The 16,068-nt window shown below is 42.9% G+C and overlaps 1 long non-coding RNA gene across 2 annotated transcripts; it reads left to right on the top strand.

Moving 5' to 3' along the window:
* Positions 1 to 2,341: 2,341 nt before the first annotated feature.
* On the top strand, positions 2,342 to 15,838 carry LOC103541323 (uncharacterized). 2 transcript variants are annotated; one of them, XR_011535696.1, is made up of 5 exons: positions 2,342 to 2,529; positions 3,614 to 3,745; positions 7,106 to 7,232; positions 9,416 to 9,535; positions 14,864 to 15,837. It is a non-coding gene; the product is annotated as an uncharacterized lncRNA (long non-coding RNA). The 2 variants fall into 2 exon arrangements; XR_011535697.1 differs by lacking the exon at positions 3,614 to 3,745 and having other exon boundaries at positions 2,382 to 2,529; positions 14,864 to 15,838.
* Positions 15,839 to 16,068: the final 230 nt, after the last annotated feature.

Below are 16,068 nucleotides of genomic sequence, written 5' to 3'. Positions count from 1 at the left end.
ATTTTGTCTCCCAAGTCAAATGTGCAGCATAATACAGACAAGAGTCATTAGACAAATTCAATGGATTTCTTGAGTTTTTCATTTAATATGTACTTTATTTTGTTAAGGCTCAAATTCACTGTAGACAGGATTTAGCAAGTTCCATATTCTATTATTCGTTGGACAGCACACATAATATAGGAAAAGACAGAGTTTATTGTCAATGAAGTTATAATTTAAAAAATTCACACATTTCACACTAAATGGCTATTTAAAAACCCATACATCACATTGAAACAGCCTTACTTATCTTACAGGTTTGTAAACAAGCCATCATTATGCAACTTTTCCATGGGGGAGAAAGGAGGTACAAGCAGTTGAAGGTTCATTAGGAGAGAGAGAAAAAAACACTGGAAACAACACTGGTTTGAGTAATTAAAGTAAAGCATAAGGTACAATAGCGTTTTTAGTGCACGTGCTGTAAATGCTACCCCTATCAGATACTCTGCTGACAGGTGAGGATGTTCAGTGCAGTACAAGTCACTCCGCCCACATTACCTGGGTGGCAGGCTTTGTGCTAAGTGCTGGGAAGAACATAGTACTTTCACCCAGAAAATCACCTTGCTTGAAACACCCCCCACATCCGCCTCTCCACCCTCCCTTCCCTGATGGGATGAGATTTTCTTCTATTGGGCTTGAGGCACAGTGAAAGGAGAAGGCCCCAAAGGGTTCAGGACTGCGTGGGACACTTGAAAAGCTTCTTCTTTTGGAGCAGAAGCCATCTGGAACAAGCAAGGCTCTCCAGAATCTTCTCAATCACTCATTTCTTATGATCTTCACATTTCAAGAGCACAGATTGGAATGGAATTAGCTTTGCTTCCAAGGTTACTTCCTGAGTAGCTGAATGACACAGAATTTTAAAAGTTAGGCCAAGGGCATGGGGAGATGATAATTACCCAAATGAATCCCTCATTTTTAACTAGAGCAGTTAGAGGATTTACAAGAAGCCTCCCATTATGATGAGGTCCATGTAAGGAACACTACTAATTTGGATGTACCATCCTGTGAAGCTCTCTCTCCTACATTCTTGGGCTGACCTAGAATTAGGGTTCCCCGCTCTGAGACAGGACGTGGAAATGTTCATGGGGAACGAGAAGAGGGCTCATTTGGATTCCAGGACCACAAGTTGATCAATTAAAATTAACTCCCTTTGAAGGCCTGTGGCATTATCCCAGTGCTTTGCAATCTAGCTTGACATAGAAACTGCATTTAACTTGGTAATTGATGCTCCCTTGGGATTTCAACCTGATGCTGAATATATGCATCAATGTGGCCCACAGCTAGTTTCTTGCCTCACATACCATTAATGAAATTTCTGTGCTTCTCCAAAGGAGAGCATATGTTGTCATAATATTCAGATGCAATTGTGGATTCAGTCAACAAGCCATGCAGAGAGCAACCACTAGGGGAGAACGCTACCCGCCAGCATGTTGCTAGGCGAAGAAAACCCTTAGAGCTCATACATTCAGTTCATTTTTTCTCTAAGCAAATGACCAAAGCTGCTTAGATCCCGCACTGAAGGCAAATCACATTGTCAAAAAAATATATATGCTGATTATAAAAGAGGGGCTTCAGCTGTAAAATAAGATTACAGCCTTCACAACACCATCACTTAATGGTGTTCTTCAGAGAAAGAAAAACAACCTCAATTAAGCAATCATTTTCAGATTCTGGGATGCACTTGGCCTCACATCCTTCGACCCTATGCTTGTTTATTAAAGGAGAAAAATAACTCCCATAACATTTGACTTCTGTGCCAAATAATTCAGTGTCACCCCCGACTAGGAGAGCCCGCACTATCAGATAACAAGGCTCTTTTTTATGACCAGCTCTTTCCCTGGTTCAGTGAGGATATAGTCAAGATGCAGCTTTCAGAGGGAGAGGGGGCTTTCCCCTTGGGCTTCAGAGGCCTGGAGATGAGCTGCAAAGCAAAAGCAGGTCTGCAGTCTAAAATCTAATTTTCAAATCTGATTGCGAGCTGGGCAGAGCAATGGGGAGGGGAGGTGCAGGCAAGATTTGACCCCGGTGTGCGGGTTGCTTATGGTCTCTAGACGTACAGAGTGAGGGCTCTAGGCTTCTCTGGGAGCTATCCTCTCCTTAATATTGCTCACACATCTATGGTGCACCAGACAAGACAGGGTCCTGGAGAAATTTCTCTTCAAAAGCATTTTGAAACACACCAATGTTCAATCCACCTGCCCACACAAGCCACGCTGCCTTACAGCTAATGGCAGGCGTTAGGCAAAAAAAAAAAAAAAAAAAAAAGGGCTGGGGGGCGGGGAGTTGTGCTTTATTTATAGCCGTGTTTTGCTTTGTTTTACACTGTGTCTCCTGGCTCTAGCCACACACAGAAAGATTCTTGGGCTCAGGCAATCCTCACCCTCCTCACCCTGCTGGAGCTGAGTTTTCCTGCCTTCAGTGGGAGATGACCAACATTTGAAGAAGCCAAAGGAGACATGTCAACTTCTAGGGGGCTGGACACCCATCAGGGTAGGGACATTTCTGCTTAGTATCGGAAACTAGGCCTTTGCTTAGTGTTCTAAAATCATCTGGGTGAATACAACTTTATTATATTTTCTTTAAAATGGCATGTTGCATTTATTTAAATTTGCAGGCAAGGAAATGGGCATAGCTGTCCCTAGTGATTAAATAATAACAATTGTGCATAGATCAGGACTCCTTAAATCTTAAACAAAACACCAAAAAACCCCCACCTCATCCCAAACATACTTTTCTCTAAATCTTGAAGTCATTGCCAGGCATGGCTGTGATAACGATGGCCGAGAGAGGGAGGTGGGACCTCCATTTGGAATCCAGGCGAACCACACACACGTGGGGTGGGAATTCGGAAAGGGGAAATAGCCAGGAGAGATGTCCCTTAACGAGAGACCCACTGGGCTCCAGGCTCTGTAGTTAGATCCTAATTGACTACAGGGACCCCAACTCATAGACTCAACATTTTGGTCCTACTTACTTATTGCTTGCTTATTTCCCTAGACTTTTCCCGACACATTTTCTTTACCAGCTTGGGAAAGGAACTCCCCCCTCTCTGTCACTCTGGGACATTCCTGTCTGGATAACTGGACTCCGGCTGCAGATATACCAAAATGACTGTGGCATTAATTTCCTTGGAGAGCATGCTTTCACCAGAGGCTTTACTAATATTTGCCACCCTGGAGTCATTCACCCCATTTGGCCCTGTATATAAACAATAATGCCTACTGCTGGCTGGAAAATAAACCGTGTGAATTGGCATGTTTTTCAATGAGAGGTCATCGAGAACAGCACTGGCAATGGCCCATTGTATCCCCCAGACCTTTCGTTTAGGGGCCAAGCAGAGGCAATGATCTCTAACAGACGCACCATTAGGCAAGACCTACATCTGAAAGCTTTGTTGATTCAGACGCTCAGTAATTAAGTTGTGGGCCAGCAAGCACATTATCTGCATTCAAACATGTCCCTGATCAGCGATTAGATGGGCAAACATGCGACCTCATTGTCTCTGACGAAGGATGATTATGTAACAGTCTCTTGTCCTCGGACATCATGGTTATTTGCCAACTTTTGATCCCAGTAAAGAAGCTGAAATCACTTGCTGCGGTTCTGGGAATCAGATTTTTAGGACAACTGACTCTTCCTTGGGAGGCTTGATGCATTCGACCTGATTACTGATGTACTGGAAACTCTACAGAGACCCAGACACAAGGTGGGTGGATGGAAGAGAGGTGGGAGCTGTGAAGAATGTCTGAGGGATGGCCTGGCGTCCCATGATTTTACCCAAAGACACGTCAGAGAAGGTCTGTTTTTAAATTTCACAGCTTTTTTGCTGCAAAAGAGGTAGCAGAGAGAAAGGTGTGTAGGAGGGAAGGAGGGAGGGAGGGAGAGAGAGAGAGAATGAGAAAGAGAAACAAGAGAGGGAGGAAGAGGAAGGGAGAGAAGGAGAGAGAGTGCATTTGCTCCTAGAGCCCATCGTTGTCAGGTCACCTAAGAAGATTCTGTGGCTTCTCTGTGGTCTGGCCAAGCAGGAGAAGCCTATCTCTTTCATGCACAATCGAACACTCATCATCTATTTTCTTCTGAAGGGTAAGGAGGATGCGTGAGAGCTTCCAAGTGCATGTGGTGAAGCCAAGTGAGGACTAAAAGATAATCTGGCTTGGGGTGACCTGAGACATCTAAATGTCACATAGCCTTGATGCACATGTGACCTGGAACTGCCCTGGGATGACTCAGGCACCAGCCCTTTCTTAATCCCTTATTTTCTCTCCTTACTCCAGTGAGATTAACACAGCCACAGGCCTCAGAGCAGCTCTGAGAAGCCCTCCCTTCTGCTTTCAGCTTTCTGGGGCCAGCACCACAATTCTTTTTTCTTTTTAAAGATTTTATTTTTCCCTTTTCTCCCCAAGGCCACCTGGTACATAGTTGTATATATGTTTTTTAGTTGTGGGTCCTTCTAGTTGTGGATTGTGGGACGCCGCCTCAGCATGGTCTGATGAGCGGCACCATGTTCAGCACCCAGGATCCGAACCGGTGAAGCCTTGGGCCGCTGAAGCAGAGTGCGCGAACTTAACCACTTGGCCACGGGGCCGGCCCCACAGCACCACAATTCTGCACGCAGTTAAGAGCTTGGTTCTGAACTCAAATTAATCTGCACTTAAACCCTGGCTACTCTATTAGAAAGAATAACAATCACTTAAAATGCTGCATGTGTTTTCAAAATGAAACCTACAGCCAAATCAACAGGTGATGAGTAAAGGGCCAGGCACTATTGGAGGAGAGAATCCTGCATTGTGGAGTCCCTTTACCCAGACACTGTCAAAGGAGAGTTTTGATGAGTGTGTTTGAAGGCTATATTGAGGGCCGTATTTGACGAGTATATGGAGAGCAAAATTATAGGGAAAAAAATTAACAACAATGATTTAAAATAAATCTATATATCTAGTGATCTAAGTCATGATTCAAATCATTGTGACTTAATTTAAATCCCCCATAATCCAGATTCTTCTATCTAAATCTGAAGTTATGATTTAGGCAAATGTCCAGGGTAGTAAGCACACCAATAAGTATTTTTTTGTTTGCTTCTGTCTTCATTTCTTTCCCCAGTAGCAGACTCTGAGACAAGGATTTAAGTACATGTAGTTTGTTTGGGCAGGGAAGGAAACACCAGCAGGGGACTGGGGAGGTGAGGCAAGGCCAGGAAGGCAGCTGAAGAGGGAGGTTGTGAAGTCGGTTATGATTATGGGTAACCTGAGCTTGATCCCGCAGGGGAAGCTTTGCGAATCTGAAGAGAACAAGGCCCCAGTGTGGTCCCAGCTTGAGCGAGGGAGCTGGGGCATTTATGCGCCAACTCCCATCCATCATTGATTGAGGGCTGCCTGCTGCACCAGCACGCAAAGTGCACATTGCAGGTCAGGGAAAGCCCCTAACAAAAGAATGCAGGTTGGAAGCTGGGTCACGTATACTGAGGCATAGGAGCCAAGAAGATATGCATGAGGCACAGGGCCCATGAAGGCCTTTACGTATGAATGGCAAAAAAGTAAAATAAAATCCTTGTTGTACTAGATCACAGACACATTTTCTACTGAAGATGTGACTGGCTAAATTTACATAATTCCTTTAACTCAGGAAGTGAATCATTCCTGGTATTTTCCCACTGCAAATGAGTGAGACGTAGAACATCTTCTGCATAGGGAAGTGGCATCCTTGTTTTTTTCCTACAAGGGTAACCATTTTCAAACAGTATTGATGATGAAAATAAATTTAATAATAGAAATCCTATAAGACTTCCTATGCCAATTAATTTCACAAATACCCCTCCTGCTGTATATTTTCTAAACTACATTTTCACCACAATGATATAGAGATAAAGCCAAGGAGGCATATATCTATCTATAGTAAATAATATAGATATATATAAATAAATATATAAATATAGCATGTAAATATAGATAATACCACATGACTAACGTTCCTCTTTCTCCATGTACAATTAATGTACAAGCTGACTATCACTACGAAGCCTTGTTTTTATTTTTAGAATAGATGTGTCCCTAGTAAACCAGTTGATCAGACCCAGATTTCTCTTTTCTGTAAAAGCAGCATGTTTTGGGGGCCGGCCCAGTGGCGCAGTGGTTAAGTGCGCACGTTCTGCTTCGGTGGCCCGGGGTTCGCCGGTTTGGATCCCAGGTGCAGACATGGCACCGCTTGGCAAGCCATGCTGTGGTAGGCATCCCACATATAAAGTAGAGGAAGATGGGCATGGATGTTAGCTCAGGGCCAGTCTTCCTCAGCAAAAAGAGGAGGATGGGCAGCAGTTAGCTCAGGGCTAATCTTCCTCAAAAAAAAGAAAAAAAAATAAAAGCAGCATGTTTTCATCTATTGGGATTTTTTGAGAGCTGCAATAAAATATCCTCATGGCCCCAAAGCACCCTAGACTTTCCGTCACTCTTGTTTATGTAAGTCATTGCAAAACTGTACATGACCAGGAGCCTTAAGTATCAGTTCAATAAGAAAGCGCCCTTAAATAAACTGATAAAAAAAAGCAAAAGAGAAAGAGGACTTGAACATAATGTGTAATCCATATCAATGATTTGGTAGCCTGCTATGCTCTGCAGTGAAAATGGCAAATGAGGTAATAGCATCAGGCAGGAATAGGAAATGGAAGCATCAGCAATGGAAATGTGGTTGAGTAGATCTTTATATGATGTCCTGAGGAGCCCTGAGATTGAAGGGTGGCAAGTGAATCTTTTCCATTGAGTGGCTTCCATGCCACAGTGACTTGGGGATGATGGGAGCATGGAAGAGGCAGAAGGCAGTTTCACCACTGTAAAATGTAAAAAGGTCTTGAAAGGGGCAGAGAGAGGTAGTTGTCCCCCAATATTCATTCTCACCCCTCTTCCTCAGTAATAAAATCTCTAAATTTTTGCTGACTGCACAGCCACTCCTCTTGCAGCTCATGGTGGCCCTGTGACTAAATTCTGGTCATTAAGCAAAAGTGGTGTTTATAATTCCTGGTAAGTATCCCTGAAGGGAGAGGTCAGCTACTTCTCTTTTTCCTCTTTCCTTCTAGCTGTAATGCAGATGTAATTGTTGGAGCAGGAGTGGCCGTCTTGGACCATGAGGTGGCAGCTGTGTGTTGATAGGACCCTAGGTCCATAAAACCACCATACTAGACTTGGACTGCCTACATTTCTGAGGTAAGCAAACAAAACCACTTTCTTGTACTTTGGGGTTTTTGTTACTCACAGCTGAACCTTATTTCAACTAACATAACAGTTATTCTTCCATGGGAATGAATATGGGAGCCTGTGAGTTCTTTCCTGGAATAGATTTTCCTTTTTGACCAGCAACTGTACTCACTGCTTATGTTTAGGGGCTCAGTCATTCTGTATTTCTCCCTGCCTCCCCACACCGAAAGGACAGACACTTGCCTCCACAGAGAGCTAGAGCTTGGGCACGTGCATTAAGGCAGGCCATTTGAGTATGGAAAGGGGAGCAGCGGACAGTTTAGAATTTATTTAGAATTCATTCCAGATTGACAGTAGTGGCCTTCCCAGTCTAATGGTGGCAGTGCCTGAGGCCAGGCTCAGTACTGGGCAGTGGTACACTGGTGTCCTAACCAAATTTTTCTATGGTATGATTTAGTGATAGTTCTGTCATACTCACTCGTTTCTCTCCTACTCCCTTTCCAAGTCTGTTTCTCCAGCACTCCCACTGACTGTGAATTATCCAGTATCCTTCCAGTGATGGGTCAGTATCTACTGCTTGCACTCATAAACCTTGTCTCATTCGGAAATTGACATGTGGAAATGAGTTGCAACAAGTAGCCTTAGGGAAATGGGAGCAACTTGGAATGAGTCATTGGTCCTAGTTGGGGCCGAAGACAGTGTTAAAGGGCAGGACTCTGGCAGCCACTGGCAAATCAACAAATTGATCATCTATGGTCACCCAGAATAATGTACTCATTGAAGACTTGTTCCTCCTTGGACTGCCACATCTCCATTGGCAGTGTCAGGAATGAAACCCTCATTCATGAGGTGGAATCATTTCTCAGGAAAGAATAGGCAAGCAGCTATAGGCCCTCATTTCTCTCACCCTCCCCTAACACACACCCTTTCATCATTATTTGCCTTAAGACCACCAGGACTTATCTCATTGTGTTCTAAATTCCCTTCCTTCATTCATCAAAGAGGCCCAGACCACCACGTCACCCTCATCTTCCCACGTGGCTCTGCTTCAATACCACATGGCTCTGCATATCCCCCGTTCAGCTCCCACCTCCCAGCCCTCCCCAACTCCTTTGAGGTGCCCTCTGCAACCCCTAGTTGGTAATCAGCAGATCCCCCTCTGTCCTCAATCTCGTTTCTGAATGACCCCTGAACACACAGTTCCCTAATCAAGCACAAGGCACATTTTAATGGAAACTTGGCTTTCTCGTGAAGACATTGCTTCCTCTGCAACCCTCTCAAATGGTGGCTGCTTTTATTTTTACCTCCATGTTTCATATAACACAGGGCATGCAAATGGGTAGATGTTTTCTTTGCTCCTCATGGCCAGTTCCAGACTATTCTTCCTCCCCTTCCCCTCCTCCCGCAAGCCCTCTACCCCCAGTTTGAATCCTATGTCATCAGACTACATTCCCACTAGCCCTTCTTGTTGCAGTTGTTCATGCTCCCTCATTTATTGAAGATTTTATCTCCCGGCTCTCTATTGCTCTCTCCAGCACTGTCTTACTTCTTGAGGATTTATGTATATGACGTATTTGTATATTCCTCCCTATATCCTAGATTCTCAGGTATTTGACTTCTCTCATTGTTCACCCTACCTCAGCCACTCATTGTCATGTTCCTACATAGACCTTAACATATTATTGTTACTAAAACCTGCAACTCCTCCATAATCTTGGAGTCAAACATCCATTCTCTGACCATCACCTCCTATATTTAGAGCTTGCTTCCTTTAGTACCCAGACTATAACAGTCCAGCCACATTAGGCTGTGTGAGTACAGAAATGGACTAGGCAGAGAGTTGGGTTTAACCAGGGTGAGGGACTGGAGTGACTGACCAAAGCCGTTAAGCTGGATAAAAAGGGCAATGAGGACCTGAAGGAGAAATATGAATGAAAAGATGGTAGGATCATTGGCTGTAGGTCCAGTCAAAGTCGAGGGACTGTTGGGGGCAGTCCTTTGTTTGATGGGGTCATTCTCGTGTCAATTACCCATTCATCCATCATTGCCTTTTAGAGCTGGACCCTGTAAACATTTCTCCTTTGTCAGCTGGCACGATGTTAAGTGTTGGCAGTAGAGGAGAACCGCAAGGACAAGGCAGGAGGAAGGTGCTTCTCTTCCTGATCCTGGTGTGGTTTTTCTTGCTTCTTCAGCATGTGGTGGTCACTGAAGTACAAGACAGCCAGTGGGGCTCACCATCCAGCAAGTTTCAGTGCACCCCTGTTGCCTCTTTCCCAGGAAGTTCCACCAGCATCTCAACAGGTGACTTCCTAGTGAGTTTCACTGAGACTCCAGCAGTTGGTTTCCTGCTTGCCATATGTGACCTGTGGCACCTCAGCGAACTTCTCTGCAATCCAGGACTACAGTCATACTCTCTCTACTGAGGTCTGAATCTCAGCCTTGGTGGTTGGGGCCTCTTCCAGATTTCTTCCTTCCTTGGGTGTTCTGCCTTAGCCTAGAAGTAGTGGCTGCTCCCTATATCCACCATTCCTGTATTCTTTATAGTTCTCTATACTATTTAGTACCTAATCTCCTGTTGCTAGTTAGTAATCCTTTAAACTTTCCCCCAAATTTATGTGGTGTCTGTCCCCTAACTTCCTAAAGGAAGCAACTCGATAGAAAGCCAATTCTCACTCTCTACTCCTCCTCGCCTTAGTGTAAGATTAGCATGTTCTGGTGGCCAATCATCAAGTCACTCCAGAAGCAGCAGGCTTATATACCAGAATAATTGTAGATTGTTTACTTATAATCAGCAAAAATCTGGGGAATATATGTAGAAATGAGAGTGTAGACCAAAAAAGGAAAAACACAACTTTATATTGGGCTGAATTAATCAATATGGGTCCATTTACCAGAGACTTTGGATCCAGTAGGCTAGCTGGAGAGGCTGAAAGTAGTTCTAATACTTACTTGGTTGGTTGACTAAAACCTGGACTCAATTGTGGCTCACCTTAAATGAGGTTGAGATGCAAGAAATTCATTTGTAAGGGTTCTAAAGACTTACGGACATTGTAATGCTTCAGTTGATTCATTTGTGTGTTTCCAATAATGATGTAATTTGAGAATCCCCAGAAGATAATCCCTTCCCCATGGCCTTGAGAAATAAATTGGTGAGGGGAGTGCTTCTCTTCTGTAGGCCAGAATTACTGACAAAAGATGATATGTGGAAATGGGCTTCCTGATATCAATGTGTTAGGAATATCTCAGAGTGACAGAGGCCAGGGGGCATTACTTAACTACAAGAAGCAAGATGATCATGGTTACCAGAGTGGAAATCAGAAGGGTCTGAGCCACAGGGATCTTTGGCAGTAGTGGATTGCTTATGGGATCACCATGTCTGAAGATCCTGGGTAATCACCTAAGGCCCTATTTGACTTTTACAACAACAACAAAACTCCATATCTGGTTAACAGAGGTTAGGCGTGTGCCAGAAAATAAAAATACTGAGTTGAGGCCTCTCACCCAATTCTAAAACCTGAGTCACCCAACTCCCAGACCAGAGCTCCTTGAACGAAGAGGAGGCTGTATGCTCCAAGAAGGGACCCTACAAAGACTTCCCCAGTACCTCCTGGATCTTCCTTCTAGCCCTCAGCAGAGAGACTCCAGTGTTTACCATAGGAAATGTGCACTGGCAAAAGGGAAACATGCTCATCCTTGGGAGATTATTGGACACTAGCTGTAAGATGACACTAATTCCTGAGTACCCTGAAAGTTACTATGGCCCATTGGCCAATATGGAGGTTGGACAGGGGTCCACCTTACAGCAATGCCTATGGGACACTGGACCCACCCTAGGTTGTTTCCTCCATTCCTGAGTATTGATGAAATATATTCTCAGTAACTGGCTGTGGCAGATTGTATTTTCCAAAGATGGCTCCAATGATAGCTCCCATCCCCATGGTGTTCTAAAATGAGACCTTGCGACTCCTCCAGTGAGGGGTAGAGTCTATTTCTCCACCCCCTGGAATCTGGGTGGGCCCTGTGACTGCTTTGATCAATAGAATAGGGTGGAAGCGATACCACGCCAGTTCTATGTGTAACCCTTAACTGGTGGGCACTTTCTGCTTCCTGCCTCTTGGAAGATAGCCGCCCCGTAAGAAGAGCAATTGACCAATTGGTTTGACCAATGAAGATGGGCTTTCCCATATAGATATAGATATGGCAGACATTTTCCATAATTTGAATGAGCTAAAGCTGCAGTTCCAAGCTTTTGATGAAAATATAATTAAAGCATGTGGCAATATAAAAGTACTTTTATAACTAATATTGTAGTGACAGATAAAAGTATTTGCTAAACTTTTCTAAGTATAAAGGCTATATGAGATGCCTGTTGGAGAAAAAGCAACAAGTAAAATTAAGAGTTGTGTTGTAAGTCATAGTAATGTCTTTTTAGTATACTTTCAGAAATGGAGAAAGTAAATGATGCAAAGAGTAGATGACAATTTTTTTCTCAAGTCATATAGTTCTAATCCTTTGCTTTCAACAAAATTGAAAAACCTATGAGCTGGGAGCTGATACATCATTAAAAATAATTTTTGTTGATAGATCACTATGTAACATTTAGCACATAATTGGAAGGAGTTCAACAAATTGAGCGACATTGGTATAGCAAAACTCCTCCATTCCTATATACTTATTTATGTGAGCAAGATTTCTCAGTGCTTACAGCAATGAAAAAAATAGGAATAAATTGTTGAATTGTTGGTGAACCCTGCCTCATTCTAGCAATAAGTCATATTCATCCATGGATACATGAACTAATTTTAAAAAAATCAGCCCCCCCATATTACTAGAAAATGCAACTTCAATTAAAATTTGCTTTTTCGTGTTTTATGTTGTTTCAGTCAATTGCACACAAATAATAACTTTAATGACAACTTAATCCATAAGACTATTTTTTAACACTTAGAAATAAAATGTAAATTCTAATTTAGAAATAAAATTTAAAATTCCAGTACACACACACTATATATATATACATACATATATGAATAGCACAAAAACTTGAGGAAATATTCTTCCAATATTTCCAAACTTCTGTGACTCAGTAAAGCAGTTGCTCATGTCACTGATGGACAAATGAAGTTCGGTGAGATATCTCCATTTTCCACTTCCATCTTATTTGTTAATGCAAACAGAATTATCAACCAATATCCATGTCAGAACTACGTTCATTAGTTAATGATTTGAGCAAGTTATTGGCTGAATTGGATAGTAATTAAGATTTTATTTGTAGTTTGGTTTTTTCAAATCATAGTTGAATTGCAACTATAAGTTGGCAAAAAAAAAAAACCCCAAAATAAAACAACAAAAAAGCAACCTTTGACAATCAATTGGCTATATGGAATTTATAATAAAGAGCATTGTATATTTTATTAATTGTAAATTTTGTGCCTTTTTTTTTCTGAGGAAGATTCGCCCTGAGCTAACCTCTGTGCCAATCTTTTCTACTTTTTAGTATGTGGGCCGCCAGCACAGCATGGCCGCTAACAGAGCAGTGTACGTGCACACCTGGCAACTGAACCCAGGCTGCCAAAGCGGAATGCCCTGAACTTAACCACAAGGCCACTGGGGCTGGCCCTAAACATCTTTTATATCAGTAAAATTTAAAACAAATATCTTTCTTTCAGAGAGCTGGTTGTTAAACATTTACCAGCATACCACTGTGGCCAGCCAAGGTGGGGCTGAAGGTAATGGGAACATGAAGGAGTAGTGGAGGAGGGAAGTCGTAAATACCTCATCATTAGGTGCAGAAACAAGGACCACAGTTTCTACCCAGACTCTCTTCCTTGCTCTGCCACGTAGATATTTACACATTTTAAGTGACTGCCCTCTTTCTTCTTCCTTTACTCCACTATTGCACATAGAGTGTGTTGGTGGTTGAGAAGGGATTATGACAGAAATAGATATTGCTCAGATGTCCTGGGTGAAGGGCTAGAAGAAGTAGTTGGTGAAACTTTGGGTTATTTTCCTTGAGAATAGAGTAAGTTGCATTATTTGAAGTGGGAGCATATATATACATATATATATTTATTTTATATATATAAATTTTATAATATATTAAAAAAATATATATGTATATTTTAGACATATGAGAAGATGAGTCTTCAGGTATGTTGGACAGCCAAAGGGGTAGAGAGCTCCATCCACCTTGCACCCTTTTCTATGTCTGGGAAATGGCCTGCAGAGTAAGTCTTGGAGGGAAGAGCAGTCCTGCCTCCTAGTAAGGAAACTAAAATATGTGCTTTTCCCAACGCTTGGTGGCTGGAAATTTTTTTTTGCATTTTATCTAAGCTGAGAAAAATTAAATCCTTCCACTTGGGATTTTGGATCTGGAGATAGAAATAGGGAACAGTTTAGAATTCTTTGCAGCTATGGCAGCAGTAGCCAGCCTCCAGAGGTGACAGAATTGGGGGTAGCAGCATCGATGGCTCAGAGGTGGCTTCTTTAATTGACTCTTCCTACAATGAAATTTTAGCAGTGGATCCTTGCTTCCTTTGTTTCCTGCCCGTTTTCAGAGCCAATTCTCCAACCTTCCTGTTAATTTGGTGAGCTAGTCAATAAATTCATTTTCTGCTTAAGGTAAGTAGAGTTGGTTTCTGTTGTTGGAGTTAATAAAATATGTTCAAAAGGAAGCCTTTTAAAGGATCATGCTATGATTCTAAAATGCAGGCCCGTCTTAATGAGACTTCTGGCTAGGAGCTAGAAATCTGTTGCTGGGAAATTGAGAAGAGCATGAAGGTTGCGAATGTGCCCAGCCGCTTAGCATAACATCCATGGAAACTGACCAACATAAATTGCTCAAAAGTCCCTACTGTTCTCATAGGTCTATTATGGGAGAAAATTGTCTTGATGGTAGTTAAACCTCTTTTCCAAATCATGCATTTCATTTTGAACATTTTTTTTCCCAATAGTCATAGCTCTGCATCCTATTTTTACAACAGGGCTGGCCAGGCATTATAATTTCTGACACACATCAGCATTTCCCTGTATTGTGTTTGAGGACTTTGTAGAAAGGAACATCATCCAAGTTGTCACCATCACAACGCATCTTTGGCAAGTCAACAGTCTGGCTAAATGTTCCAGGAGTAAATTGACCACCCAAACTTGCCAGGTTTCTCATCTCTCAACTTGTGGTTTGTGTTCAACAATCAAAGTCAATGTCACTAAAATTGTTTATCAATGGAATAAAAATTCAAACTGTGCCTTGGCAGTTACATTAGTTTTCTATTGCTGCGTTTAAAAATTATCACAAATTGGGGCCAGCCCGGTGGTGTAGTGGTTAAGTTCATGTGCTCCATTTTGGCGGTGGCCCAGGGTTCGCGGGTTTGGATCCTGGGTGCAGACCTACACCCTGCTCATCAAGCTGTGCTGTGGTGGCATCCCACATACAAAATAGAGGAAGATGGGCACAGATATTAGCTCACGACAATCTTCCTCAAGCAAAAAAGAGGAAGATTGTCAACAGATTTTAGCTCAGGGCCGATCTTCCTCAGAAAAAATCCTACTGCAAGTTAGCAGTTTAAAACAATACAAATTTATCATCTCATAGTTCTGTCGGTCAGAAATCCCAGTGGGCTCTCCTGGTTCCTCTGTTCCAGGTCTCACGAGGCTGAAATCAAGGTGTTGGCTGTCCTGAGCTCATTTTTGGAGGTTCTGGAGAAGAATCTGCTTCCAAGCTCATTCGGGTTGTTGGAAGAATCCAGTTCCTTGTAATTACAGGGTTGAGGTCCCCACGTCCTTGCTGGCTGTCACTTGGGAAACTCTCTCAGCTCCTTAAGGCCATCTACATCCCTCATCATGTTGCTTCCTCCATCTTCATTCCGGTGATGGTGCGTAGAGTCCTTCTTATGCTTCAAGTCTCTGCGACTTCCCCTTTTACAGTATCTTTTCTGTCTCCAGCCAGAGAAAGTTCTCTGCTTTTAAGGACTCAGGTGATTAGCTTGGACCCACCTGGTTAATCCAGAATAACCTCCCCATTTTAAGGCCCGAAGCCTTAATCACACCTGCAAAGCCCCTTTTGCCATGTCAGGTAACATCATCAGAGGTTCCAGGGATCAGGACATAGACATCTTTGGGGGGACATTCTACCTACCACAGCAATCCTCTGGTCAGTCTTAGCCAAAGACTCCAAAGATGAGGTTTCCTACCACTTCTATTAAACTCTGGCTATTTGGGTTCCTGGGGGTACCTAGAGGACACTGATCATTTTAATTTATAGATCATCAGGAAATTGTACAGTGCTATAGACTGAATGTTTGTGTTCCCCCAAAGTTCGGGTGTTGAAGCCCTAAGCCCCAGTGTGATGGTATTAGGAGGTGAGGCCTTTGGGAGGTAATTAGGTTTAAATGAGGTCATGAGGGTGGAGCCCCCACGATGGGACTAGTGTCCACATAAGAAGAGAAAGAGACCCCAGAGCTTCCTCACTTAGCCATGTGAGGATACAACAAGAAGATGGCCTTTTGTAAGCTAGGAAGAGAGTTCTGATTAGGAACTGAATCTGCCGGCACCTTGATCTTGGACTCCCCAGCCTCCAGAACTGTGAAAAATAAATGTCTGTTGTTTAAGCCCCCCAGTCTGTGGTATTTTGTTATAGCAGCCCAAGCCGACTAAGACATATGGATATCATTTTGCCTGCCACATGAAAGCAGAATCAATGAACTTTTCTTGCTTAGCGAAAAAATGGGCATCCTGAATAAAGCTTATGAAAGAAAGAGTGAAATATCTTTGCCTTCCAAGCTTTAGCCTCTTCCTGTCTTGTAGATGACCCAGGGCACAGCATGACCAGTGAAGGTAGCTGCAGCCG

This window comes from Equus przewalskii, chromosome X (assembly GCF_037783145.1).
Source record: "Equus przewalskii isolate Varuska chromosome X, EquPr2, whole genome shotgun sequence".
Classification (NCBI taxonomy): Eukaryota; Metazoa; Chordata; class Mammalia; order Perissodactyla; family Equidae; genus Equus; species Equus przewalskii.
This window is presented reverse-complemented; position numbering and strand designations above follow the sequence as displayed.